General features: G+C 36.0%; 1 protein-coding gene across 5 annotated transcripts in view; it reads left to right on the top strand.

The window, feature by feature from the left end:
• Positions 1-27,865, top strand: part of HS3ST5 (heparan sulfate-glucosamine 3-sulfotransferase 5) — a 236,801-nt gene that overhangs the window by 11,619 nt on the left and 197,317 nt on the right. The window contains exon 1 of one of the 5 annotated variants that reach the window (XM_023750145.1): positions 812-1,542. The exons of the other annotated variants lie outside the window; for them this stretch is intronic. The gene's annotated coding sequence lies outside the window, so the exon portion shown is untranslated. Of the gene's footprint in view, positions 1-811; positions 1,543-27,865 lie in introns of those variants that run through there. 5 annotated transcript variants of the gene reach the window in all.

Here is a 27,865-nt window from a genome sequence, read left to right as displayed (position 1 = left end):
CACAAAGAATGCGGTCATCCCACCACAGTCCCTGGTGTTCTGAGAAACGCATCCTTAGGCAATGCCATTGTGTTGCGAACATTAGCATCATAGAGTGCACTGACCCTGACTCCACGGTATAGCCTACTACACACCCAGGTGCTAGGGTGTAGACTATCGCTCCTCGGCTACACACCTATACAGCATATTACTGTACAAAACAACATGAGATGACATCAAGCACAAGGGAGAATGATGCAATCAAGAGACACAGTAAACACAAGATGCCTGAGGCTGCTGCCTGCATATTATGGCACACTGTTTGAAAGCAAACTTTTTTTGTAAGTAGGAAGAATACACGCTAAATCAGGGGTGGGGAACCTTTTTCCTGCCAAGGGCCATTTGGATATTCATAACATCATTGGAGGGCCATACAAAACTGTCAACTTAAAAATTAGCCTGCTATATTTGGTCAAATTTAATTAATTCACTTCTAATGCCTTGGCAGGGCCAGACCAAATGATTTTTTGGGCCATAATTATACAGCCCTTGGGCTAGATGTTCCCCACCCCTGCTCTAAAATAATGATAAAAAATGTAGTATAGTAAATACATGAAGCAGTAACTGGTCAGTTATTATCATTATCAAGTATTATGAACTGTACATAATTGTGTAAGCCAGGGGTCCTCAAACTTTTTAAACAGGGGGCCAGTTCACTGTCCCTCAGACCGCTGGAGAGCCGGACTATAGTTTAAAAAAAAACTATGAACAAATTCCTATGCACACTGCACATATCTTATTTCGAAGTAAAAAAAAAAAAACGGGAACAAATACAATATTTGTATTTGCATGTGGCCCGCGGGCCGTAGTTTGAGGACCCCTGGTGTAAGCTGTACTTTTGTACAATTGGCAGTGTAGTAGGTTTGCTAACATCAGCATCACCACAGTCACGTGAGTTATGTGTTGTGTGCTCTGAGACTATGATGCCTATGACAGGATGAGGCCATAGGAATTTTTTAGCCCCATTGTGATCTTACACAACTGCAGTGTATATGCAGTCTGTTATTGATCGAAACATTTTTATGAGTCACATGACTTGTAGTTTGATACTTATTATCTACAAGGACATTATGACCACAGACATTGTGTTCAAGCTGAGACTGGGCACTATATCATCTTTGTTCTCAAACGCTAATCATTTCAGCAAGGATATTTAGAGGAAAATTTTTCAGGAGCATAATTGTATTCAAGAAGATTTTTACAAAAATTAAGTTTTAAGAAACTGCATTTGTATGGATACTAAATATAAATATCTAAATGAGCATTCAGGTAAGACCATTTAAGAGGGTTTTTTAATATTAAACCACAAAGCTTCATTCACAGCCTAAATCTAAAGCCCTACTGAGTCTCATAATTTATTGGTATTTAAATCCTATTGAGAATAGAGGTTTATTTTTATTTTGTGCTTTAGAAACCAACCAAGAATAGAAGATTCTTTACTGAAAACAGTTTTTGTATTCAAGGACATCGACTAAAAAGAAATAATGTGATCATTGAAATTGGGTATGTTTGACAACTCAGTGTTTCAACTATAAAACTTTCCAAAATTAGACCTATAAAATTGGAAACTCTACTACGCAGCTGCTCTAATTACTGTGCTGGTTCATAATTTAGTACTGAAGAACAAAGCCTCAAATATTCTCTTTTAAGAATGCCTTTGACTTTTAATAATGTCATAACTCAGAATTCCATGTTCAGTCATTAGGCAAGTATTGCCATTACTCAAATTCCATATTCTGTCATTAGGCAAAACTTATTGAGAGCCTACTGTGTGCTATGAAGATGAACAAAACACAGTCCCCTAGCTTCAAAGAGTCAGGAGAAGAAAAGTACAAACCCAACCCACTTTAACAAAGAAATACCACTATTATGAATCATGTTTCTATCCCACCATATTGAACCAATTACCTAACTTTTTATCAAAATTGGCCTAGAATACCTATATTTAAACTGGAACAGCCTTTGACATAACACCTTCGCTAATCTGTGATTTCAATAGGTTCTTATTTTAATCCTTGATCAATTGTGCCTAGATAACCAATCCTATCAAATTGACTTGCAGAAATCTCTTGGGTCCCTGCCCAAGTCAAATCTCCTACGCAGAGGATGCATAAATCATGTGCAGTTGCCAAACCTTAGCAACGCATCCATTCAGAAAGTGGAAACTTAGGCTGATACATTCCAAGGTTTTAAAATCATTGTTTAAATGTTCCCTTCTCCAGAACCAAGTATAGACAACTCCTGCATGTACAACTATCATTTCCTAGACAATTCCTGCATGTATAACTATCATTTCCTAGTTTGACAGTACTTCATTGTCTAATCATATGACTAAAATTGTCCTATGCTATAACTTTTCTTAAGTTGGGTGAGACATGTTAGCAGCAATTGGAATCACCCCAGCGTAAGAGTGGTGATCCCATAGACTGCTATGTGGAAGGGGCCTAAATGAGGGTTTGCTCAAGTCTGCAGATCCATTCCTGGTCCATCTGAATACACTTGAGTCTGCTGACTGGAATACTTTCAGAACGTCACTGGGTAGAGAGGCTACCAAGAGACCTTGTGCATCCAGTTTCTCAAAAATTGGATTAGGCTTTAGAAAAGGCAAAAGACAGAAAAACAACTCCCTCGCTGACAAGTGACACCAAAGTACACATAGTTGTGTTTTACCATGAAGTAATACCCCGTGTGTTTTTTAAAAAGAAATTTATTTTGATGGGCAGATATCTGCAAGAAACTCAGGAGAATAAATCCTAGCCTACATAATGATTATATAATTTGCCGAACCGGTTTGGCTCAGTGGATAGAGCGTCGGCCTGCGGACTGAAGGGTCCCAGGTTCGATTCCGGTCAAGGGCATGTACCTTGGTTGCGGGCACATTCCCAGTAGGGGGCGTGCAGGAGGCAGCTGATCGATCTCTCTCATCGATGTTTCTAACTCTCTATCCCTCTCCCTTCTTCTCTATAAAAAATCAATAAAATATTTAAAAAAAAAAAAAAAATGATTATATAATTTAGGGGAAAGGGTGCTCATTTTTGAAAACTTGGGGTTAGAGCCATCAAACTAGTGTTGCATCACAATGTTTTATCCAAGGATTTTGTTCTTTGGTATCATGATTGGATGTCAAAAGCCACGTATAAATGATGCATAAAAGTGACGAGCTGTGCCCTGGCTGGTTTGGCTCAGTGGATAGAGCATTGGCCTGCAGACTTAAGGGTCCCAGGTTCGATATCGGTCGAGTGCACATGCCTGGGTTGTGGGCTCCGTCCCCAGTGCAGGGCGTGCAGGAGGCAGCCAATCGGTGATTCTCTGTCATCACTGATATTTCTATATCTCTCTCCTTCTCCCTTCCTCTCTGAAATCAATAAAAATAATTTAAAAAAAAAAGATTGGCCTAGTTGTTAAAAAAAAGTGATGAGCTGAAACCAGAATCCTGCCATGTCAGAAATTACTTGCCCCTTCAGGGCCATGTTAGAAATGAGAGTTTTCAGGAAAAAAACGACAACAACAAAACCATTCAGAGAAACACAGGTGGAATTGTCTTCACATGCTCCAGGATCTTAGAAGCTTCCCAGCTTTTCTCACCCAGGCATCACATTAGGTGCCAGAGAGACCTGGCAGCCCTAACACGGAACCAGATGGGTAAATATTTTGAGGTATTTACATTTTATGTGCAGTAATGACCATTGCAATGCACAGTAACTCTTTTCTTAGGTTGCATTGATCCCATACAAACTCCTTTTCTTCCCCCCTTTGCATGTCACACTCTTAGTGCCCCCAGTGCTCCTGCTGGAGTCTTCTCAGGATGTCTTTGTTAACCCTCACCTCCTGAATCAGTGTCCAGAACAGCTTTCTAGATCTCTTTGGTCAAACGTTAAAACTTTCTTTTTAAAGAACCTTTAAAAACATCCTCTGTCCCAAATTAAGATCCAAAGCCTGAAACCAGTACTCCTTAACCCACCCAAGGCCACTACAGCTTTAAACACTGGGAAATTTTGTATATTTTAGCTTTCTATTCATTCAGAAGGAAAATGCAAACTATACAAAAATAAGATTTGCATTGATTGAACTGCCACATACTATATTAGATCCCCAGCATGCAGTCTCTGTTTTCCTTTGAGGTAGGTTCCACATTCCACTTTTATAGATGAGGAGTTGTAGCTTAAATTAAGTTACTCCAAGTTGAACAGTTAGGAAGAGGTAGAGATAGGAATTAAACTCCGGTCTTTCTGATTTCATAAATTCATGACCTCTGCCTCTAGTCTTATTGCCTACTATAGGTTACAATGAGAAATACTTTGCTTTCTGAGGACAAAATTTAAGTATTCCTGTACTATTAGTACTCACTACCAGATTAATGATTTTACCTATATCCCCCTACACACACTTAATATACAGTACATCCAAACATTAGTCCTTAATGCCTAAATAATTTTACATATCATGAAGTGTGTGCCAGACAGCTTACATACATTATATTTCTCTAATCCCAGTAACAGTCACAATCCTGCCACCTGTTTTTCTTTCCCTTGTACCTTCTTTATTATGGTGTATGACTTCTTATCACATGTATTAGCCAGAAGTAGGCTAGGTTGTGCTGAGGTAACAAATGATCCAATCTCAAAGGTTCATTTCTCCCCTCCACCAAGGGGTGTGCAGTCTGGGACATGGGCTGTCAGACAGCATCTATCAGGAACATAACCTAACTTGTGGCACGGGGAACAGAGATCACTGTGGAGGACACACTGGAGCTAAAAGTTTCCCCCTGGAAGTGATACAAGTCACTCTTACTTATTGTATTTGCCAAATCAATTCCTATGGCCAAGTCTGACATCAACGAGGCAAGGAAATCTAGTCTGTTGTCCCGCCCCCCCCATCCCCCCCACCCCCGCCCAGGAAGTACAGCAAATATTTGGGAAGTTTAATACAGTTTATGGCATTAGATATGAATGCTTGCTTGCCGTATCTAAAAACTATGGTCTATCTAGTCTTTTTAGTGGCTAAGTCAGAGAAACCTCCAAGTGGCTGGGATTACAGATGGCAAGAAGGGAAATCAGCTGCGAGGAGTGTCCTCAAGGGCTACCTCAGCAGCTTCTACAGAAATGACCTCCAGGATTCTTGCTCTTTCACAAATAGGTTTCTTCGCATTTATTCCTCTGGCTAACATGGATTTTACTCATTATCAACAGGGGATTTGTATGCTGCACTCTTGCCATTTTTTTAGAATATATATTTAGAATTTGGAATTACTTTCTCTGATGTCAGTTCTGCAGCTGATTTTTTTTTAAATGTGTTATGTGAGCAAATGTAGATTTTAACTATAAACACAGTGCAAGGGAAAAGCAGGCCCATCTGTCTCTTTCAAACTTGATTAGTATGGTCTTAAAATTAAGGTTAAGGTGCTTGGAAGCCAGCTGACTACCATAGATTTATTTCTTTTGAGGGTTGGGATAAAACAAATTGAAAATATATACACATTCCCAAAGACACATTATGTTGCTACTTTAAAACCACATTGCTATTTCAGTTGCACAGGAAATGCATTTTAAGCAAAGAGAGCTTTTCTCCTCTGACTTTGGTGACAGAAATTTTGAAATTGCTAACAATTATATTACCTTGTAGTTAATACTACTAAGAAGAATCGAACATGCTATCCAGGGAAAGGGTACATACTATCGAGCACTGTATAAGTGATAAAAAGTTATATTCCATTAATCTAAATGGCATAGAGAAAAGTAAATTTAATAGCAACTAAGAAAAAAAGTGGCTTTTCATTTGTTCTAAGTCTGATTTTAATAATTAATCTGTTCTATCAAGTCACCAAGTTATTAAATTATTAAGTAACCAGAAAGTACCAGACTAGCCTTATTTTTCTCCACTTCCCATTACCCTGGGAAATAGACAAATGCCAAGCAATCAGATAAAATAGTCAAATGCCGGGTTGATTGAGAAAACTGTGGGAAAAGCCTTTAGTGGCTCTGGTAGGGGGAAAAAATTAAAAGGAAAAAACAGAAAATTCCAGATATTTAGATTTATGAAACAGCAAATAGTTTTTTCATAGAGAGAGCAATAAAGCCAGAGGTTACAATGTTTCATGCATAGTACTGGGTACTTTACATTTTGAATCTGCCCCGTGCTACTAAGTACGAGGGGGGAAGAGGCTCATAACTTGCCCAGAGTTTCTGTTAGTACATCGATGGAGCCAAAATTAATTAAATCCATTCATCTTTTAATTCCTTCAAAAATATTGATTGAGTACTTTCAGAATCTAGACACTGTTCTAGGTGCTGAGGATACTGCAGTAAACAAGCGAGAGCTGGTATTTCCACAATGCTAATAGTTTTCTATTTTATTTTTAGCTATGAAAATGTGGGTTTTTTCCCCTAAACAAAATATCATCTGTCCCCCTCCCCTGTACATAAAGCAGATAAGAATAAAGCTGCTCTATTTGAGGTGAGGGGAAGGGGCTGGGAGCTCTACCTGTTTAGCATCCACTTCCCCCTCCTTTCTCATTTCACATATTTCTGCTTGGTCCTTATACCCTGAGATTGCTACCAAAACAGTAGAGATATCAACAAGGGAGAACAGTGGGTCCAGATGTTGAGGAAGTACGAATACTAGCTTGAGAGAGTAATCTTATGATGTAATTGAATTAGCAGTGAGATTATTGGACAGTGGTGAGCAGAAGAAATGTGAGGGAATGATGGAAGGAGAGCTATCCAGTAGTTCACCTGATAGTAGTGGAAACTGAGTAGTAGATTCAGAAGATATAATGAGTCAGCATATAAAGACTGACATCACACATTAAAGAGAGATTATGTATTTGAGGGTAAAGTATGGGTTTAGGAATTAGAGAAATCAGGTACAGAACCTGGCCTTGGTGCTTACTTTGTAAATTTGGTCAAATTCCTAGTTTGTCCCAAGACTCAGTCTCCTCATCTGAAAACATGGGCTTAATAAAACCTGTCTAATTCTGAGAATTAAATATAACACATGTAAAGTTCCAAGAAAAATACAGTCACCTACAGAGGCACCTCCTGCCCATCATCACCAATTTTTATAAGTTTTTTTTTAGGAAAGATGTGTACTCAAGAACAAGTTGAAGTAGTTATTATTGTTGTTGTTATTGTTATTATTATTATTATTACCACCATGATTTCTTCCTCTCTAGTAAAAGACTGGATGTGATAAAGAACTAATTGAATTTGATGTGCGATTTATTATTATGAAGAAGGGTGAGAGAGATAAGAAGATTCTAAACCTGATTGGGATAATGGTAGAGCCATTAACAAAATACATATAAGAATCAAGTACTTACAAAAATAATTACAGATGGCAAACCACAACTATGTGCACATTGTTTATTGCAACAGTGTTTGCAGTTGCAAAAGACTGGGAAAATCCTGAATGCCATCAATAAGAACTGAAAATAAATTATAGTATATTCATATAATGGAATACTGTTCAACCAAATAAAACAATTAGATAGAACTAAATAAAACATGAAATGATTTCCAACTTAATTTTTAAGTATCAAAGTAAGATATATACTCTCTGGAAAACTAACATTAAGCTTCCCCACATGATATTTATATTCAAAATAGAATTTAAAAATGAGAAAATGACATTGTTTTTTAACTAAGGATTCTGACATGGCTTTTTACAAAACATTGACATGGGCATAACCATGGATAGACTTTGAAAATAGCAGTGACAGCTGGTAACCAGAGTCTATACTACATATGAATCAAATTGACAAAAAAAAAAGCTTGAAGGTACAGATCATTCTCTTAAGCTATATTTGTCTGTAGAATCACTCCCAGCAGTAACATCTTTGAAGTCAAAGGACAGAAGTAGATCTAAATCACAAGTGTTCATAAAGGTGCCTGAAAATTGAATAATCCAAAAGAAATGTATTAAGTTTAAGAAAAGTAAACATTAAGTTCTCACTTTTTCTATGAGGTTGGAACATATAGCATTTCAGAGACATACAAGTATACATGTATCACATTTAATAGAAGCCACATAAACATAAAACTAGATGCATATTTAAAATATATACTGTGGATGGTCACCAATTTAGGGTGGTTTTTTAAAACATATTTTTATTGATTTCTGAGAGGAAGGGAGAGGGAGAGAAAGATAGAAACATCAATGATGAGAGAGAATCATTGATCGGCTGCCTCCTGCACATCCCTACTGGGGATCAATCCCACAACCAGGGCCTGTGCCCTGGCTGGGAATCGAACCATGACCTCCTTGTTCATAGGTTGATGCACAACCATTTAGCCACACTGGCCAGGCTAGGGTGTTTTTTATTTTTAAACAAGTATAATAAAGTAAAACAAAAGACTGCCAAGATGATGGGAAAAACCTAAATCTTGTTTCTCCTTGGACTAATGGGAGCTAATAAAAGTGATGTTTTAGTCATTATTGGAAAAAGATTATGGAGCAGTAATAGCTAATAGGTATTGAGCACTTGCTGGGTCCAAACATGATACTGAGTGATTTACATAGTAGTTAATTCCTCATAACAACTTGATGAGGTAAGTGCTTCTCTTTTCCCAAGTGGTTCATTTACTTGCCAAGGTCCATGGGTAATAAGAGGTCAAGTGGGCATTTGAACCCAGGTCTGCTGACACCAGAGCTCTTATTTGTAACCAAGATGGTGGATGCTGCATGTAGGGTATAGCCTACAAGAGGGAGAAGGGGTAGAATTCAGTTAATTATACAGAGCTAGAGGAAAAGCAATGCAAAATAATAGATTTGGATATAGACACAGGATATAATGACGTGCAGAGCCTGTTACATACTATGTTTTGTTGTTGTGTAGTATGTACTAAGTTATATACACTGGCTAGTGTAGACCTTGCAGTTCTTCCTAATTGGTCACCTTATATTATGGGCTGGCCATGAGGTAGACAGAAGTTAGTGCACTCCCCAGGATGGGGAGCCATGAATAGTGAGGTGTTAAATGGTGGAGATTAATGAGCCTTGGCAGATCAGAGTAGGGGAGCTTGGGTGGCATCTGTTCGCACTGCAGTGGGCTTAACTCTTGCCAGTTCTATGTGTAAGAGCTGATAGCTCAGAATTTGAAGTGGAGAAAAACTCACTTCACCTAATAAAGTATTCTAATTTGAGCATTGCATTAACACTGATGTTAATGAGGACATCTCATTTTTTGAAAATATCTCATTGGTGTGTGTGTTTTAATATGTATGGATGATGTGGAAGTCAGATCACCAACCACTCCACCTAAAGTAAGCCCCTTCTCCCCATGACTCTTCCCCACCCTCCAGCCCACCCAGTGCCACTATCAGTACTCTGTGGTGGTTCCTTCATAGCCCTTAGGACAATTTGTGAATAAGTTGGCTTATCTGTGTTCATGTCGTTCCCCAATCAAAACAAGCTCTACAAGGGTAGGTTCCATGTCACGTTTGTTCCCAGCTAGGTAGGTGCCTACTCTAACACTGTAGGAACTCTATGAATACCTTTTAAATGAACAGGTGGATGCATGACATGTCTTTCCCAATAAACCTGGAATAATCAAAACATCATAACATACCATTCAAATATCAGATTCATAGATATTGCCCCTAACCCTGAAGAGAGAATATTTTCCTATTGTAATTTTTAAGACTATTAAAGAATTCCTTTGCATTTCAGTTAGCACTTTCATCCTTAAGAGAGATCGTAACTGGAACTACATGCTTCAGTTTATTCCGGGTGTGTTCAAGATGGCCCTTGTGAGTAACACAGGGAGAGATTGCATGGGGAGGAAGGGGGCTCTTCTACATGAGAACATGACAAAGCCTAAGGGCATTTCCTCCAAGACTGGCCTATGTATTTACCAAAATGAAAATAAAGTCATTTACATGCTTATGGTGCCTTAGCTTTTATAGAGATATTGGACATGAATTCCCCATTTGACATTTTAAAGAAACTGAGAAATTAAATCACCTGCACAAAGTCACCTCACTAATAATTGGAAAATCAAAGATGTTAAAGCAGATCTTTGAATGAAACTTCAGTGAGTTTCCCATTAAAACACACAGGGTAACTTGATAACTTGCTTTTACAAAGAAAAATCTTACTTTATTTACCCAACTAACTGTGTAACTTCTATGTGGCAATTTTATTGCCCTAGAAAATTTAAAAAGAAGCAATTTAATGAGTCACAGTATCATTTCTTTCATATAAGAAAAATCTAAAAACATCAGCATATAAGATAATGTAAAACATTTTCACCGTATCTAAAATCTAGATAAAAGTTTCTTGCCTTTAAAATTTTTGAAATAATTTGTGCTGATGGTTCGATGAACTTGTTCATCTAGGAGAGCTTTATTTTTTTTCTAGCAGCATTAACTACAGAATGTACAAGTAAATTTATGGTGAGTTTCTGTTAGCCCAATAATATAAATATTTGGCATGTGTAATGTGGATTATTCTTTCTCTGACATCATCTGCTTGCATCAATTTATTTTTGCTTTTTTAATCAAGTTGGCACTTGAATACTTTTGGATATGTCTGGAAGCATCACCCTCCTCTGCTCTCCATTTCTTGTCCCCTTGGAATTAAAAAATCATCAATTTGATTTCAGTGCTCATCTGATATGTGACAGAGTAAACAATACTGGAAGTATTCCAGGTCTACATTATATTTAATGCCATCCCTCCTCCAACAGATGGCCAATGTGGTGTTCATTTCATGAGTGTCCTTAGATCAGGCCTGCTTCCTGCATCATTGGTTTATTGCAACTGGTAGCGATATGGTTGGAAGGGTTACTTCCAAAAGCAGATGACATTATGGTATCATTTATACAAATAATTATCTGTACACAGGCAAACTACTAAAAAACAAGGAATACTGTCTATTGCCTTGAAGAGAGGTGGAGTTACAGAAGATCCTTGCTCACTGGTGACCTAATTTGCTTCATATAACAATAAATTCAATAATTGTTGATAGAAAAAGTCACACGCCTGCTTCCATGTCTCTTAATGGCACTGCAGGGTTAGACTGCTGCATGAATGAAAAGATGGTATGTTTTCAGAGCCTTGGCAACCTGCAGTGACCTTCAGGAGAAATGAAATGCTCTGCTGGCTAGAGAAACAATTGAGCTGAAACCAGTGAGGCGCAGAAAACTCAGAGATAGACTTCCCAAATTAAAAGCTGTTAGCAACAGCTCAGACAAGGAGAGGGAGAAAGGAATATCATTCTGTAAGGTGATTTTATGCAAAGATTAAAACCTGGAGAGGAAACAAAGTTCAGATAAAAGAAAATGTGAGCTTAGCGTCCATATGTTATCTAGACCATGAACCATGATAAGTGTATGACCTGTTGAAAAACATGCAGAAAAAGAAGTCAGACCTTTTTCATAAAACAGAGCATGAATGACTTAGTAGTGGTCATGATATTTTACATTCAAATTGTCTTCTATGCACCTCTAAGTCACAAAACATCAGTCAGTGAACCACAAATTTATTATGAAATATGAATACTAAATTGTTTACTGAATCTGTTGATGGCTAAGCTCTATGATTATTTGCATTTTTCCCTTTTATGAAAATAATTGAATGTAACAAGGTTTCTGGTAGCTTGTTGAGACACTACAATGACCCCCTAAATGTATGTGTCTAGGATACAAAGCAGAAGACTGAAAATATATTCATTTTATATTTGTAAGGAATAAAGGGATTGTAGTGGACAATGAATGGAGAGATTGTACCACATTCTAACATTATGTGTGGCAGTCCCATTTAAATGCTTATAAATTATGCTGGAATAGGGAGAAATAATTGTAACCATGATTGCATATTCTACACATGAAAATTTATATGCACAAGTAAAAATGTTCTTTTAACTAAAAATACTCTATTGTTCATGTATTGCCCAAGCCACATACCCTAATTATTAAAAGTACATTAATATTTGTTGTTTTAATGATATCGGAACCAGAAATAGTAGGGAGAAGTTGAGGTATATAACATAAAATTAAGACTATCTTAATTTTAATCTTACTTGAAAAAAATTACACTTCTAGAATGTCTTACAGCCTTCAGAAGCTTTCTTTTCTCGTCACTTTCAGATAGTGACCTTCTAATATCTATGCCAAGTGTTCAATCTAAAACTTCTGAATGTTCAGCATAAATAACAAAAAGTGAAATGTAAGCTTTCATGTTCACCTATTTATCTTTGAAGAAAATTCATGAATACAAAAATTAAAAATGGAAAGAATACTCATAGAGTTCTTTAAGTGCCTCAATGTTTTTTATCATATTTACTTGAAAATTTGATATAAAGTTGGCCCTCTCTCTAGGGGGAAAAAAGAGCATGCATACAGTACATTAGTATTGAATTTCAGAGGATTTGCCAACTCCCTCTATGATTTCCAAAAGTTAGCCAATAAAAAGCTAACTTTTATTTTTTCAGGAAATGACTCAAAACACTAAATTTCATTCCCATTAAACTGAGAGGCATGTGTATGGATTTAAAATTGCTCTCTATTTACTAACTGCAGCTAGGAACTTGCTGAAATTGACCCATTCAATGTCTCAATTTAGGAATCATTTCTACCTCTAAGTAGTGGTTCTCTGTGTGCTGTCAGGACCAGCTATGTCAGTGTCACCTGAGAACTTGTTAGAAATGCAACTTTTTGGAGCATCACTCCTGACCTACTGAATCAGACACTTGCGGTGGGATCAGCAATATTTTTAAAGAAGGCTTCCAGGTGATTCTGATGCAAGTAACAGCTTGGGAGCCACTAGTTTAATAAATTCTCTTATTTCTAATCTCCACAGCCAAGCATCTCTTCTAAATTGCTTAATTGATACATAATTTATATACAATGACATTTTAAATGTACATTTGATAAGTTTTGATATATCTGTGCACCCACTTAACCACTACAATGAAGATGTTAAACATTTTTTCCATCTCCCCAGTAAGTTCCCCCATGCACCTTTGCAGGCAATCCCTATCACCTCCCTAGTAAACTAAGAATCTGATTTTTATCACTATTGATTAGTGTTGCCTATACTAGAATTTAATATAAATAAAATTATACAATCTGTTCTTGTTCTACATGATTTTTTTTAATTCGTCCAGGTTGTGTATATCATTAGTTCATTTTTTAAAATTGCTGAGTAGTATTTTATTGTATGGATATACCACAATTGTTTGGATAAGACTTATCTCTTGTTGGATATTTGGATTGTTTCAGTTTAGGGTTATTATGAATATTGGCATGAACAGTCTTGTACAAGTCATTTTGTGGACATGTTTTTATTTGTCATGCGTAAGTACCCGGGACTGGAACTATTAGATCCCATAGTCAGTGTATGCTTAACTTTAAAAGACCGCCAGTCTGTTTTCCATCACAGTTGCATTCTCATCAGAAACACATGAAAGTTTCCAGTTGTTCCATCCACATTCTCACCAACAGAACTGCCAGCTTTTTTTTTTTTTAATGTTTGCCCTGCTAATGACAGTAAAGTGGTCTCTCACTGTGGTTTTAAATTTCATTTCCTTGATGACTAATGTTGAACATCTTTTCATATGTTTATTGGCTATGAGTATGTCTTCTTTGATGAAGTGGATTTTTTTGCCCATTTTTAAGTGGGTTGATTTCCTTCTTATTATTCAGCTTTTAGAACTTTTTTTTTCTTCTGGATACAGGTCATTTGTCATTATATTTTTTCCAGACTGTGTTTTGCCTTTTTTATTTTCATAATAATATTTTTTGAAAACCTAGAGTTCCAATTTTGATGAGGTTCAATTTGTCAATATTATTTTTTAAAATTTATTTGTATTGTGTCTAGTTTAAGAAATCTTTGTCTCCTTCAAGGGTCTTTTCCTGTATTTTACTGTAGAAGTTTAATAATTTTAGCTTTTATATTTATAAATATAAATATTTTACATTTTTATTTTAAACCAAAATTCTAAATATATTTGGTGTGAATCCAGATCATGGTTAATTTTTTTTATTTGGCTATTCATTTGTTTCCGTACTCTGTGAAACTTCAGGTAAGCATCCATTTTTAATTTTAAAATGGTTTATATTAGATTTCTTTTAAAAGTTTATAACTCTTCTCCATTATTTTGAAATAATATTAGTTTACAATCATGTTAACAAGAAATCCAACTATTCCTGAGGCATTTAAATATTGGTGAGGCCCAGAAGGAAAAGACAAGAATGTTCTGTGTACATCTCTATCTCATTGGGAAGGTAAATACAAAAGTATGAGATCATGTGTTAATGGAAAAATATTACTCATATTACAAAGTTAAAATGCTATAGACTTTCAAAGCAGAATGCTGAATGGAAAGTAAAATGACAAGTAATAAAATATATAATAAATTATTTATTAATTTTGTTGTGGCTATAGAAAAATATTTGCTTGAGGTTTTCTTTCAAATGGTAGCAATTTTTAAAAGAGCTTTGTTTTTGTAATATTACAATAGAAACATAAGTTTATTAAAAATGAGAAATTTTAGAAAAACATAAAGAATAATTTAAATAAATCATAATTTTCCACTCAGAAGTAACCACTTTTAACATATTGGTGTATGTTCTTCCACATATACAATCGCAAAGATCAAAATGGAAACATAGTATAGATATTATTTCCTTAAGATATTGTACATTTCTTTGTGTCTTAGAAAATGAAGATTAGAATTGTCTGTTAATTTTATTATTTGAAAGTTACACACCTTGGTTAACCTCTTCCCAAGTAATAAACATATATATAAATGTTTTTGTTATTTTGTCTTTTACTTTTGGTATTATAAACAGTGCTGTGATTAACAACTTGGTATGTATAATTTTGCATTCTTTTTGATTGTTTTAAATGACAGTGTTTGTTTCAATGAATAAAATTGTTAGTTCTATTTCATTGTTTATTTAATGTATTTATTCTTGAACCTGAACATTTAATCTTGGTGCCTTTGATTATATCAGCATATTCAACCAACTGGGACATTCACAATCTGATGTAAAACAGAAAGTTATCTAACTGTATTTATTTTTCCAGGTGATTTTGAAGCCTTAAGTGAGTTTATATATGTGGCAATAGATGGAAAAATTCATCCAACATTCCTATCATTGAAAATTGTGGTGAATATAATATCATTAAGTAAATATAGATTCAACAAATAATTTCTTGTGTACAAGGTCCTATCTATTTGCAAGTGGGCTTAAAATATATACATATATTTCCTGGGTGCCTAGAAAGAGAAAAAAAAATGTTTGGTGAGTAAATAAATTAGTCTCTTCCAAAAAAACATGTTTTAAGTTTCTGTCTTTTATGATACAACTGAATCTGAAAGCTTAAAATGCCATTTTAGGTCATTTACTTATTTCGGAGTCCTTACATACCTTACAGATAAGCTTAATTATATAATTTCTTATCTTCCAGAAAAAAATCTATGGTCACAAACTTTTTCTCATACAACTGCCTCCCCATGACCATTGGTATACAGTAAAGGCAGATTTTCATTCATTTATTGAGTAGCTATTCTGTAATAGTCTTATACAGAGCACCCTTGAGGAGATTGCCCTCTCCCTGGGAATTTAAAACTTGAAAGATATTTTATACATAAAAATGTTACTTAAGAGTTATTTTTTTTTTAATATGGTGTTACTGATTTTCAGAGAGAGGAAGGGAGAGGTATAGAGAGGTAGAAACATCGATGAGAGAGAGGAACGTCATCAATCGGCTGCCTCCGGCACGTTCCCCACTGGGGATTGAGCTGCAACCCAGGCATGTGCCCTGATCAAGAAACCGACCGGTGGTTTCTGGGTCAAGACAACCGCTGGACCACAGCGGCCAGGCTTGAATGTTACTTTAGATTAAATCTAAATCTTCTACCGAGACTGTGACTAATTTTTCCCTCCACTCCATTATGGATTCATTGTCCCCCTGCCTGGTGTATTATATGAGAGGGGAACAAGTGCATTGCCGTCTTCCATTGACTTGTAAAGTCTTGTTCTCTGCACATTACCCTTAGACCTTGATGAAAGGCATGCTCAGAAGTATAAATAAATACAGAGAACTTTCTTCAATATACTTTCTATGTAGGAAATAGAAATTGGAAAAGAGCCCTGGCAGGCAATATTTAGTGCAAACTTAATTCTCTGCTCAAAATGTGAAACAGTCTTGGCCCAAAGACAAATGTAGTACCATATTTTTCAGTGTTTTAGTCTTTGCATATAAAAGAGAAAATGTTCAACACAAAAGGCTATTGTAATATTTTTGACCCGAAGTTACTATTTAATTTATTACACTGGGGGGTATCTTAGAAATATATCCATGTGTTTTATTGACAGTTCACTCAAATAGTAAAAGGTTTTCACTTATTGATGCTTAAATCTATGTCCTGGACAACCCCATTTGTACTTTAAGTATATTACAAGTTTCAGTTGTTTTAAGCATACCTCCCTTTTAGGTATTGCATGTTCCTGGTGCTTGTATATATTCTGCTAAAGGGTTTCTTATCGTGTGGCAAAGAAACCATCTTTAAAAAATAAAATAAGGTTGAATTCACCTGGCATTGGTAACAGCATCCCCTAGGTTTCTTGTAAAAAGCCAGCCTCCTTGGCCATCCTGTTCTACTTCTGAGCCTTTAGAGGTGGGACTCTGCCTTCTGTGAGACTCTGTTGTTCTATGGCGTCTGCCTCAGCCCAAGCTATGGCCCTGAGAGCGACAGGCCAGGGGTGAAGAGCACAGCATCCTAGTCACCGGGTGGGCTGCCTGCCCAGGAGGGTGCCGGGAGAATAACAGCCAGAGATGTGCTTGCTGCGCCTGGAAACGGGGAGCGGGTACCATCTTTCTCCCCTCAGAGGGGTGCCCTAGAGCGAGGGATTCGAGGCCGTGTTTATCGGGTTACTATGGCTTCAGTCCACTAATTCCCTGTCCTCTTCCCTGCACTGTCACTGGGCCTGCTGGCCATGCTCCGATGCCTACCCCGGGACGCCACCCTGGGTTGCATCTGCCACACAGCGGTCCTGGCCGAGGTGGTCCAGGCGACAGCCTAGGTGACATTCACTGCAGGTTAACGACCAGTGCTTTGTAGGATCGGGTCTCATTTTTGCCTCCTGCTTGCTTGCTATCATGCTTTCTGTGTCTGAAGGGATCATCCTTTCCTTGTTTCACTCCTGCCTGAGTGAGAACAACTGGTTATCAAGGACAGCTGCGTCTGAGCTACTGGAAAGCAGGATATCTCTATGTACAGCTCAAGGTTTTGTCAGTTCCCAGGGAGCTGTCAGGTGAACCATCTCACTATCCTTTTTTTCACTCCTTACCTGGGCCTTGCCTCTTCCTGGGACTTTGTGCTGGGACAGTTCAGAGGCTCTGAGCATTTCCCAGAGCTACAGCTCTAGTCAACAGTGAAAAAAACAACTATAATTTCCTGCACTTATACTAAAATGGTCAGTGAGCCATCTTGTTAGCATTAAACTGGACTATTTTCTGCTATGCAAGTGAGTCAAAACAGAAAAGAATATTAAGTTTAAGAGACTCTTGCTTTAAAGAGAATTTTTAAAAGTTCAATGTTATTTTTAAGATATTTCTATGCTTATTAGTATATAAATTTTCAACTTAAAAATTTTACTATGACTATTTTTCTACATTAGTCTGAAAATAAAGAATATTCTGTTAACTACTTATTTCCTCACTTTGAGCAGTGTCTATGTATAAAATGATTTTTCCAAATCAAAATATCATCTGCTTTCTAAAGCAATAATTTCTAAGCATTCATTATATGATTCAATGTATTATTCTTTTTTATTACTATATCAGTCTTAATATTAAACATTAAATAATATTTTATAGATTGGGGTAATATTATATATCCTGACATGGTCAAAACCCCCAAATCATTTTAATTAAAACCAATTTAAAACTGGTGAGTAAGAATATCTTTGAAAATAATTTTAGCTCAGCTGGTGTGACTCAGTGGTTGAGCATCAAACTATGATGAGTTCATGGTTCAATTCTAGGTCAGGTTACATGGCCTGGTTGTGGGCTCAATCCCTAGTGGGAGGGCATGACAGCTGGTCAATGATTCTCTCTCATTACTGATGTTTCTACCTTTCCCTCTCCCTTCCTCTCTGAAATCAATGAAAATATATTTTAAAAAAATAAAATAAAGTTGAATTCACCTCACATTGGTATTAATGAAAATTGTAGTATTCCAAATATTCTTGGATTTGGTGCTATCAATATTTTATTATCTATTAAAAGAAAGCAAATCACATCTCACTAGTAAATGCCAATTCATCAACTTTTTAAATTTAAATGCAAATTCTTTCCACCCCTTACCTTTACATAGAGATAAGTCAAAATAGAAATTGCATATGTTATACATTACTTTATACAGGTTTCAATACCAAACATTTCTATCACTATTCTTCAAAAACTTATTTTAGACCAAAATCAATGAATCCAATTTTATCCTCAGTTCTATATTAAATTTTAATATAATAAAATGTTTAGACATTTATCCAAACAGAGTTTTATCACAGTTCTTAGAGCTCTGTGGACTGTCCAACAGATTACTATGTGAAAACAAAGTAAGGGGACTTGTGATATACATATCTCAAATGTGGCCTCATATATTAGTGTCACAAGGGAAAGGGACCATTGATTAAACCACAAAGTCTCGAAATTGCAGTCTGACAACATAAGGCTTTGGATCTTGTGTATCAACAATAAAGGAAGCCCAGTCTACATTTTCTCTGCTCATGACTTAGGAGTCCTTGTTTGAAAGGAATATAAGGAGGTGTTCACCTGCTCTTGCTACTGCAGTGATCCATTGCTGCTACGACCTGTACTGTGGAGGTCAGAACAGAGTTTCAAGAGCAACAGGAGATGTTGAAATGGACCCAAAGAGACAATCTTATGTCCTAATGGGTGTTCCTGAAGTAGGGTATAGATGTGTAGCATTTGGAGCTTCTCTTGGAGAAGCTTTATCAGGTAGGGTTTACTAGATTTCTCACTCAACTTATTAAACTCATTGGATTCTTGGATTATAAAGCACTTATTACCCTTTCATTTAATCTGGGCACTCAAATAGCATCTCTCAAATATAACTATTTGTATAGCGACTACACATGTGTCTAATGGAGCACTCTAAACACATCTCCTTTTTTTCCTAACCTGTGAAATGCTGAAAATGTTTTCAATCTATAACCATATTGATGGATAACAATTTGCAGCAAGAATATAGAAACACAACAAACACTCTGCTGAAAAAGTATTATAAACATAATGTCAGGCACTAAAGCATCAATGTGTCTCAGTAATGTTGTAATACAAAATTGGCCCTAAGATTTACTCTAGGTCAAAATTATATACTATTTATAATCCCATGATAAAACTCTTTGCTTCTGGATATTTTATATAATATTCAGAAAAAGTTTTTGCCTTAAACAGTACCTGAATAAACAAAACAAAAAATGCTAAAATAAAATTTGGACCCTTAAAGAGCAAGGAGGGGTCTGTTGAACATTTTTTAATAGTCATAATTGTTTAAGAAATGTATTCAGATTCAGAACCTCAGAATTTAAAGTACTTTCTTAGAGACAGAATGCAGTGGAAATTGCACAGGAACTGTATGGCTTTGAGTGTGTCACTTAGACATTTAAGCTTCAGTGTTTATGTCTATTAATTCAAGAAGCCAACAAGCTGATCCTTGGCCCCAATATTATAGTCCAATGTATCATATAAATCCTGGTTCTTAAAGTGTGATCTGTGGACTCCTGGGATTCTTGAATCATTGTCAGGAGTCTGGGGGCAAAACTATTTCCATAATAATGTTAAGGCATTCTATGTCCTTTTCACTGTGTTGATATTTGCATTGATGGTGCAGCAATCAGTGGTGAGTGAAATTTCTGAAGTATTAGCACAAATCAAAGCAGTACCACCAAACTGATTGTATTCTTCATTGCCACACACTCAAGTTAAGAAAAGAAGAGGGGAGAGGAGGAAGAGCAGGCAGTTTTACATAAGCATGCCCTTGATGAAGCAGAAAAGATTATGACTTATATGAAATTGTAACTCTTCAGTATGGTCTTTTTAATATTCTATGTGATGAAATGGGAGGTATGCATAAAGCACTTCTGTTGCATATCAAACATACAAAGGTTGCCTTGAGGAAAAGCTCATGTGGATTATTTGAGTTGCTAGCTAAACTAGCCTTTTTTTTCATGGAACATCATGTTTACTTGAAAGAATGATTGGCATATAAACTATACTTATGCATACTTTGGTATTTTGCAGACATTTTATCAAAAATAAACAAGGTGAGCCTGTCACTTCAAGGAAAACAACTGACAATATTTGTTACCAATAATAAAATTCAAACATTCCAATAAAAGTACTGGGAAACTTGTATATGTTACTATTAATGTGACAGCATCCCAACATGTAAAAACTTTTTATGACGATTTGGGTAATTATTTTTTTAAATATATGTTTTTATTGATTTTTAGAGAGGAAGGGAGAGGGAGAGAGAGATAGAAATATCGATGAGAGAGGAACATCAACATTAATCAGGTGCCTCCTGCATGCCCCCTGCTGGGGATCAAGCCCTCAACTCGGGCATGTGCTTTAACTGGGAATCAAACTGAGGACCTCCTGGTGCATGGGTCAATGTTCTACCACTAAACCATACCGGCCGGGCATGGGTAATGATTTTTTTTATAATGAAATGTGTCAACATATGGAAGATCTGCCGAACTCAGTGCAATATTTTCTAAATGAGTAATGCATGATGTTAAAAAAAAATGTATTGCTAGTGGAGTGTAAGTCAGAAATACTTCTGACATCTTATATTTCTCCTAGAGACATTCATATCAGTTACAGGAAAATGACTGTGCATATGAAAGCAATGACTAAGTTATGAGTGATTTATTTTTTCTCTTCTCTGAGTTTCACATAGAATCACACTGCTACTATAGGCAATCATTTCTGTGGGTTTATGAACTCTCCCTGAATGACATCCATTTTTTATAATAAAATTTATTATTTTTTTGTCTTTTTGAAGCATTGATATGGAGAACCACATCCTAATTTTTAAGAGAAGAGTGCAGGCTCAATAGTTAAAGCTGATTATTTTTGTGGGTATTTTAGAAATAATGGCATGCATTAGCATTTGTGTTTCTTAAGTAATCTTAAGCAATCAGTGTTATGGTAAAAACTAAAGCTAAGTACATCCAAATTTGCAACAGCTATGTTGTTTCATATGCCTTAGGATATGTGTCCCCTGACAAGATGAAATGTGCCCTGATAAAAACAAAAGTAAGAAATTCCCGGTGAGGAAAAAAAATTAGTTTTATGTTCTCAGACAAGTGGTTCTTAGTATGTTGAAGTAAAGAAAGAAAGGAAGGAAGGAAGAAAAAGAAAAGAAAACATTTAAAATCAGATGAAAGCCATGGTCCCTCTGCCTAGAAAAATACAAAAGTACAATATGTTAATTTTATAAGTTTAGATTATTGTTACTTTGATTTTACTGTCTGGGGATTATACTGATTGAAATGAGTGGCTGTTCTGTCTCTATTATGACCTAATTGAGCTGAATCTAGACCTTACTTCCTACCAAGAATGGAATTCTCAAATTATATATGCCTTGCTCAGCACTGACTCAGGTGAGCTAAGACAAGTTTCTGAAAGTAGATTTATGCCTGAGAAAATAAGGACAACTTTTACCTAGGACAACACTTTAACTTCCCAGGGGATGTTAGGGTATCTGAGTATGACCTTTAGAAGTAAGTTAACTTTTCTTGGAATTATAACATAGATGTCAAGATGGTTTATAATTATGTATATCATGCTAAAAATGAACTTGCCAACATAGAGATTTTTTTGCAGAATCAACTTTTGAGGAAACCAGCTTATTATTTTTTTAAAAGCTTTACTGAGATATAATTCCCATAGCATAAAATTTGCCCATTTAAAATGTACAGCTCAGTGGGTTTTAGTACATTCACAGAGCTGTGCAGCCGTCACCACAATCTAATAGAACATTTTCATTACTCCCCCACAAAAACTCTGTACCCATTAGAATCACTCTCTATCCTCCTGCTCCTCAACCCACCAGCCCTAGGCAGCTGCTGATCTATTTTCTGTCTCTATAGATTTGTCTATCCTGAACATTTCATACACATAGAAGTATATAAGATGTAGTCTTTTGTGATTGGCTTCTTATTTATTTGCTCATTAGTTTATGGATATTAGGGTTGTTTCTACTTCATGGCTATTACAAATAATGCTACTATAAATATTGACATACAAGTTTGTGTAGGACATATGTTTTAATTTATCTTGGGTATATTACCTAGGAGTAGAATTGCTAGGTCATATAGTAACTCTATGTTAAATGCATTGAAGAGCTGCCAAAACGTTTTCAAAGTAGCTGTGACATTTTACAATCCCACCAGCAATGTGAGGGTCCCCATTTCTCTGCACCCTTGATAAGACGTTACTTGTTGTTTTTGTTTTCCCCATCCTGGTGCCAGTAAAATAGCTTCTCATGGTTTTGAGTTGTATCTTTTCATATGCTTATTGGCCATTTGTATGTTTTCTTCAGAAAAATTACTCCTCAAATCCTTACCCCATTTTTAAGTTGAGTTACTTGTTTTTTGTTGTACTTTATATATTTAAAGTGTTCTTTACATATTTTGGATGCAAGTCCCTTTGCAGATATTTGGTTTTCAAATATTTGTTCCCATTCTGTGAGTTACCTTTTCATTTTCTTGATGATGTCCCTTGACACACAACAGTTTCTAATTCTGATTAAGTTCATTTTATACAAATTTATTTTTCTTTTTTTACTTGTGCTTTTGTTGTCATAGCTAAGAAACCACTTCTAAAATGACTGATAACATCTATATGTTAAGTCATTTTACATTTAAACCCCTAGTATTGTAGACTTGCATTCTTTTTTGCCTTTTGCTGTGTGGCTAGGCTATCTTTCCCAGCCCATAAGGATCCCCGTCCCCCTTTTGTTGGTGTCAGGCCATGGGAGAGGAAACAGTATTCAGGAAGTGTACATTTTTTAGTGATCAGTTACCCGCTAGCAGTCACTAGTACTGAAATTAGAACGGAGCATAAAAGCACAAAACTTGTATTTTCTTTTTTATCTTACTGAGAAATTTCAATTATGTTGAATATATTTCTTGTAATGTATGATAGATTTTAATGAATATCTGATAATTTCAATGCCCACAGAAGGCATTATTACTGAAAATTCAGTCTTATTCTCTCCAAATAAAGTATTTGATACTGTTATTTAATAGAGGACTAGAGTGTATGCTCTGGGATCACACTTCTAGGTTGAATTCTGACTAGCACTTATTAGCTGTGTGCATTTGGGCAAGTTATGTTTTGTGTTTGAATTCTATAAAATAGGAGTAACAATAGCATCCAGCTTGTAGAGTTGTGGGGAATAAATGAGATATTTTAGGTAAACTAATTAGAACAGTGAGACAATAATAGATGATGATAATGTTAAGAATTGGTATATTTATGCAAAATTGACTGAAACAAAATCTTATGAGCCTACTTTATTGTTGTTTAATTATTTCAGACAAAATGAAGTGTGTCTTAGTATATGAACAGCACTATATATGCATAGCTGAAACAGAAAACATCTTGAGCATTCATATACAGTATTTTCTAGGGTTTTTTAAGTTTTTTTTCTTACAAGAATAAATGTCATCTTCTAGTAGTTAGGAAATTGCCTCTGTCAATCTTTTTTAAAAAATATATATTTTTATTGATTTCAGAAAGGAACGGAGAGGGAGAGAGATATAAACATCAATGATGTGAGAGAATCATTGATTGGCTGCCTTCTGCTCACCCCATACTGGGGATTGAGTCCACAATCTGGGCATATGGCCTGAGTGGGAATCGAAGCATGACCTCCTGGTTATAGGTTGATGCTTAATCACTGAGCCACGCCAGCTGGGCCATCTATGTCAGTCTTTGTTGTTTAATTTGTTTGAATTCCAGGCATTAAAATAACTCATTAATTAGTCAACATTTTCTCAGTTACTTTCAAATGCTGGAAATACAGCAATATTTTACATATGGTAATCAAAGGTCTTGCAACTACTTTTAGTGACTGCAAATATATTCATCTTTATATGTGACAGTCACAGCAGGGGAGGAGGATGACAGACACCACCAACATATAGAAGAAAGCCTTTTAAAAACACTATATTAACCTCTTTGTAGGAAAGATAATTCATAGAAAAATTAATGTTGAGGCTCTTAAAAGCATGTTCCAGTTACTGTTCACAAAATAATGTGTCAGATCCAATTGTATTCATTATCTGTATTACTCATTCTGGCAGTTTCAGTTTTGCTGTCACTATTTCATGAGACTGACATACTATTTTCTAGTGTAAATACTGGGATAGATGCTTTATTTCTCCATTAGACTGTCACTCCTTGAAGAAAGGCAGTAGCCAGACTTGTTGCATGTCCCCCACATCTAATCCTATATAATAAAAGCCTAATATGCAAATTGACTGAACAGCGGAAAGATGGGTGGAATGACCCGTCGCTATGACAAGCACTGACCACCAGGGGGCAGATGCCCAACACAAGCGCTGCCCCCAGTCCACAGGCCCCAGGCCAGCCAAGGCAGGTGCCAGTGGGGGCAGGAAAAGTGGGTGGTGCGGGGGACAGGGCCGGCAAACGGGTGGCACCAGGCCAGCCAAGGTGGGTGCGGGGCGGGGGGGGCGCTCTACCCATGCACAAATTACATGCATCAAGCCTCTAGTATAGATATTATACCCTGTAGATTCCTACAGAACCAGGCAATTTTAAAGCTACCAGAGAAGGACCTTCATTAAAGATAGATAAATCCACAGAGAAGGACCTTCATTAAAGATAGATAAATCCACAGAGTATTAATATAATGTGTGAAAAAGAATGTGTTAACACTACAATGAAAGAACTGATAAATGTCTTGAAAGCCACTTTTCCCATGAGCCTTGTTTCTCGTTCTTGCTCTGAAGTTTTTGTCTGGTTCCTTCTCCTCTCACACATGCTGTTCACATACAGACGCCTGAGGACACTTCTGGGTTGGGTGTTCCTTCAGTGTGGCTCTGCCATATGTTCAACTTCCTCGTTCTAGTACATATTCTCTTAGTTTCGAAAGTGCTTGTTTAATTTCTGTCTCTCCCTCAACTGTAGCCCTAAAAGGCCAGAAACCATTTTTGCCTCCATCACTGCATTGTGTTAATCACTGCATTGTGTTGAACATCGCATGGTGCTGCTCATTGCATTGTGCTGCTCATTGCATTGTGTTGATCATCGCATTGTGTTGAACACTGCATTCTGTTGAACATTGCATTGTGTTGTCCACTGTGTTCTTTTTGTCTAGCATGTAGTGGTGCTAGGTGGAGAGTAATTTCTCATATATTTGTTAGATGATTGCAGTCATGTCTAGCTCTGCCTCTAGCTAGTTATATGGCCTGGGGAAGGCAGTCACCTCTCCAGGCCTCTGTCTACCTATCTGTAAAATGATGTGGCTGGACTTGATCAGGGTTTGAAATCAGATGATGCACTTGCTGATGCTGATCCAGAATTATGGTTTTATTTTGTTTGTTTGTTTCAGAGAAGCATGCATTCCCATATGGCTACAGACCCCATCACTGCATTTCAACTTTCACCCTTGTGTTCTTGTTATCTGAGGCATTTGAAGTTGCCACCCTTCACCTAGGAATGATCTACATAATCCCTTTCAATTCTAAAATTTGGATTCTGTGGTGTTTCAAAGAAATACACAATTTATGCTTCAATCTGCATTTACTTGTACCAAGGAGTTTTTATTTACATTGGCTTGTTCTCCTGAGTGTCTTTCATTTTGGCTCTTTCTACCTGGTAATGCTTATGGATTCCAAAGCTTACAAATTCTTGCATTGGCTCTGCCCTTTACCTCAATAAGGAGTGGTTACATGTATTTGTATCTTCTCTCTAGATATTTTTACTAGCACTGTGCAAGGGGACTTTTATTATGATAAAAATAAAATGTTATAGTGAAAAAAATTATCTTCAAAAATACATATATAAATTTTAGAAGTTCCCTGTTATTCATTGGACATGTATTTATTTTTCTTTCTATGTCTTATATTTCTGTGTTGGTTATAGAGATATATAAATAAATTTTATTCTAAACTTAACAACAAATATGTATAAATGTGTGTACATATGAACATATAGGCATATTAATAACTTTATTTAATTATGTATATACCAAGGTTTTTTATTGAGGGCAAAATCAACCATAAAATCTTTACATAATCCTCAAAAAAACTTTATATTATCCTCAATGAATCTGTTTCAAGATGTGTGGTTACCTCCAGGAGATGTCATTTTATAAATATCACTGCTTAGTAGAAGAAGTTTATTTGACATGAACCATAGTTTACTAACAGTTGAGTGAAACATAACAGGCCTCTGCTGAATAAAAATGTTAATGTAGCAGAGTATTTTATACACAGGGAGATGAATAGTTTTAAGTTTTGCACTAAAAAATTATAAGAAGTCTACATTTTGTATTTTTGCTGTACTGAGCAGAGTGGCAGCCATTACATTGAGAAATACGTGAGCATTGGAGCACTATTGCTGCCTATTTTAGAACATTCTGCATGGCTAGCTACTTGGGGCATAAATTCACAATAGAAGCAACTTTCAAATCTAATAGAAACCTGTGGGACATACACATGGGATTGTTCAAATAATTGAACTCTCCTCCACTTACGACTATCTTATTTGCCACTTGGTACAGACCTGAAGATTGTTCAAGCTGTGAAGAAGCCACTTGGATATGGTCTGGTGGTCCCTAAGCAATCATTTTAGTTTCTGTCACAGTAGACCTAGTTTATAGAGAACTAAGGGGCACTGTCCTTAATATTAAGGAAGTAATTGCTCATACATGAGTTCTGACTCTGTAACAATTTGATGTTCAAAGCAGCAGTAGCTAGATATGCCAGCTTGCTGTATGTGGCTGTGGCCTTGAATAAGTGTTTCTACTATGGAGGGAGCTCTGCCTACCTGAAATGTTTGCAAATGCAGCAAAGTTAAATATTAATAGTCAATGCAGTTATTCTCCACATTTGGCCAAATTCCCCTTGTCCTAAATCAAGCACTTAATGTCTTATTAGAGAAGCTTTTAAGGATTTATTCTGTGCCTGACACTGTGCTTGCCACAGATGCCTACTCACTTAAGAACCATTTATTATTATTTTATAGATAAAATTTTATTGGTTAATAAAAATGTTATTACTAGATTTAAATAAGGGGATTAGCAAAGATAGCTGTGATTCAAACCCATTTTTTTCATTCCTATTCTTTCATTGCTTTTACCTTATTTTATTAAGAGTCTGTGTGTGTACATATGTGTATGCATGTGTGTGTAGGCAAGAAAGAGAAGGAAAACGGAGTGAGTACACACTTAGAATAAAATCTTGTTCTTGGGATAATTTAGTACTGATGCCAGGCACTTGAGTTTGAAAAAAAAGAGTTTCTTATATCTTACTAATTAGTATGTAAACAATTATCTGTGAGATTAAGCCTCTCCATCCCAAAAAAAGAGAACTGTAATCCTCAAATACACAGACATGCTCACCTTCAGTTATTTCAAAATTAAGAGAAGAATAAAGATATATAGATGAATTAGACATTTGATCTTTGTAAGAATTTCCAAAAGGCTTTTTTTCATATATTTCAGCCAATGTTAATGAAACATCATCAGTGACTTAATATTGCATAATATTAAAATTATCTTAGAGTCATGAGGAAAGTTCTTTCACTATCAG

Source organism: Myotis lucifugus, unplaced genomic scaffold, assembly GCF_000147115.1.
Source record: "Myotis lucifugus unplaced genomic scaffold, Myoluc2.0 scaffold_11, whole genome shotgun sequence".
Lineage (NCBI taxonomy): Eukaryota > Metazoa > Chordata > Mammalia > Chiroptera > Vespertilionidae > Myotis > Myotis lucifugus.
Note: the sequence above shows the minus strand (reverse complement) of the source record. Positions and strands in the feature narration are given on the sequence as shown.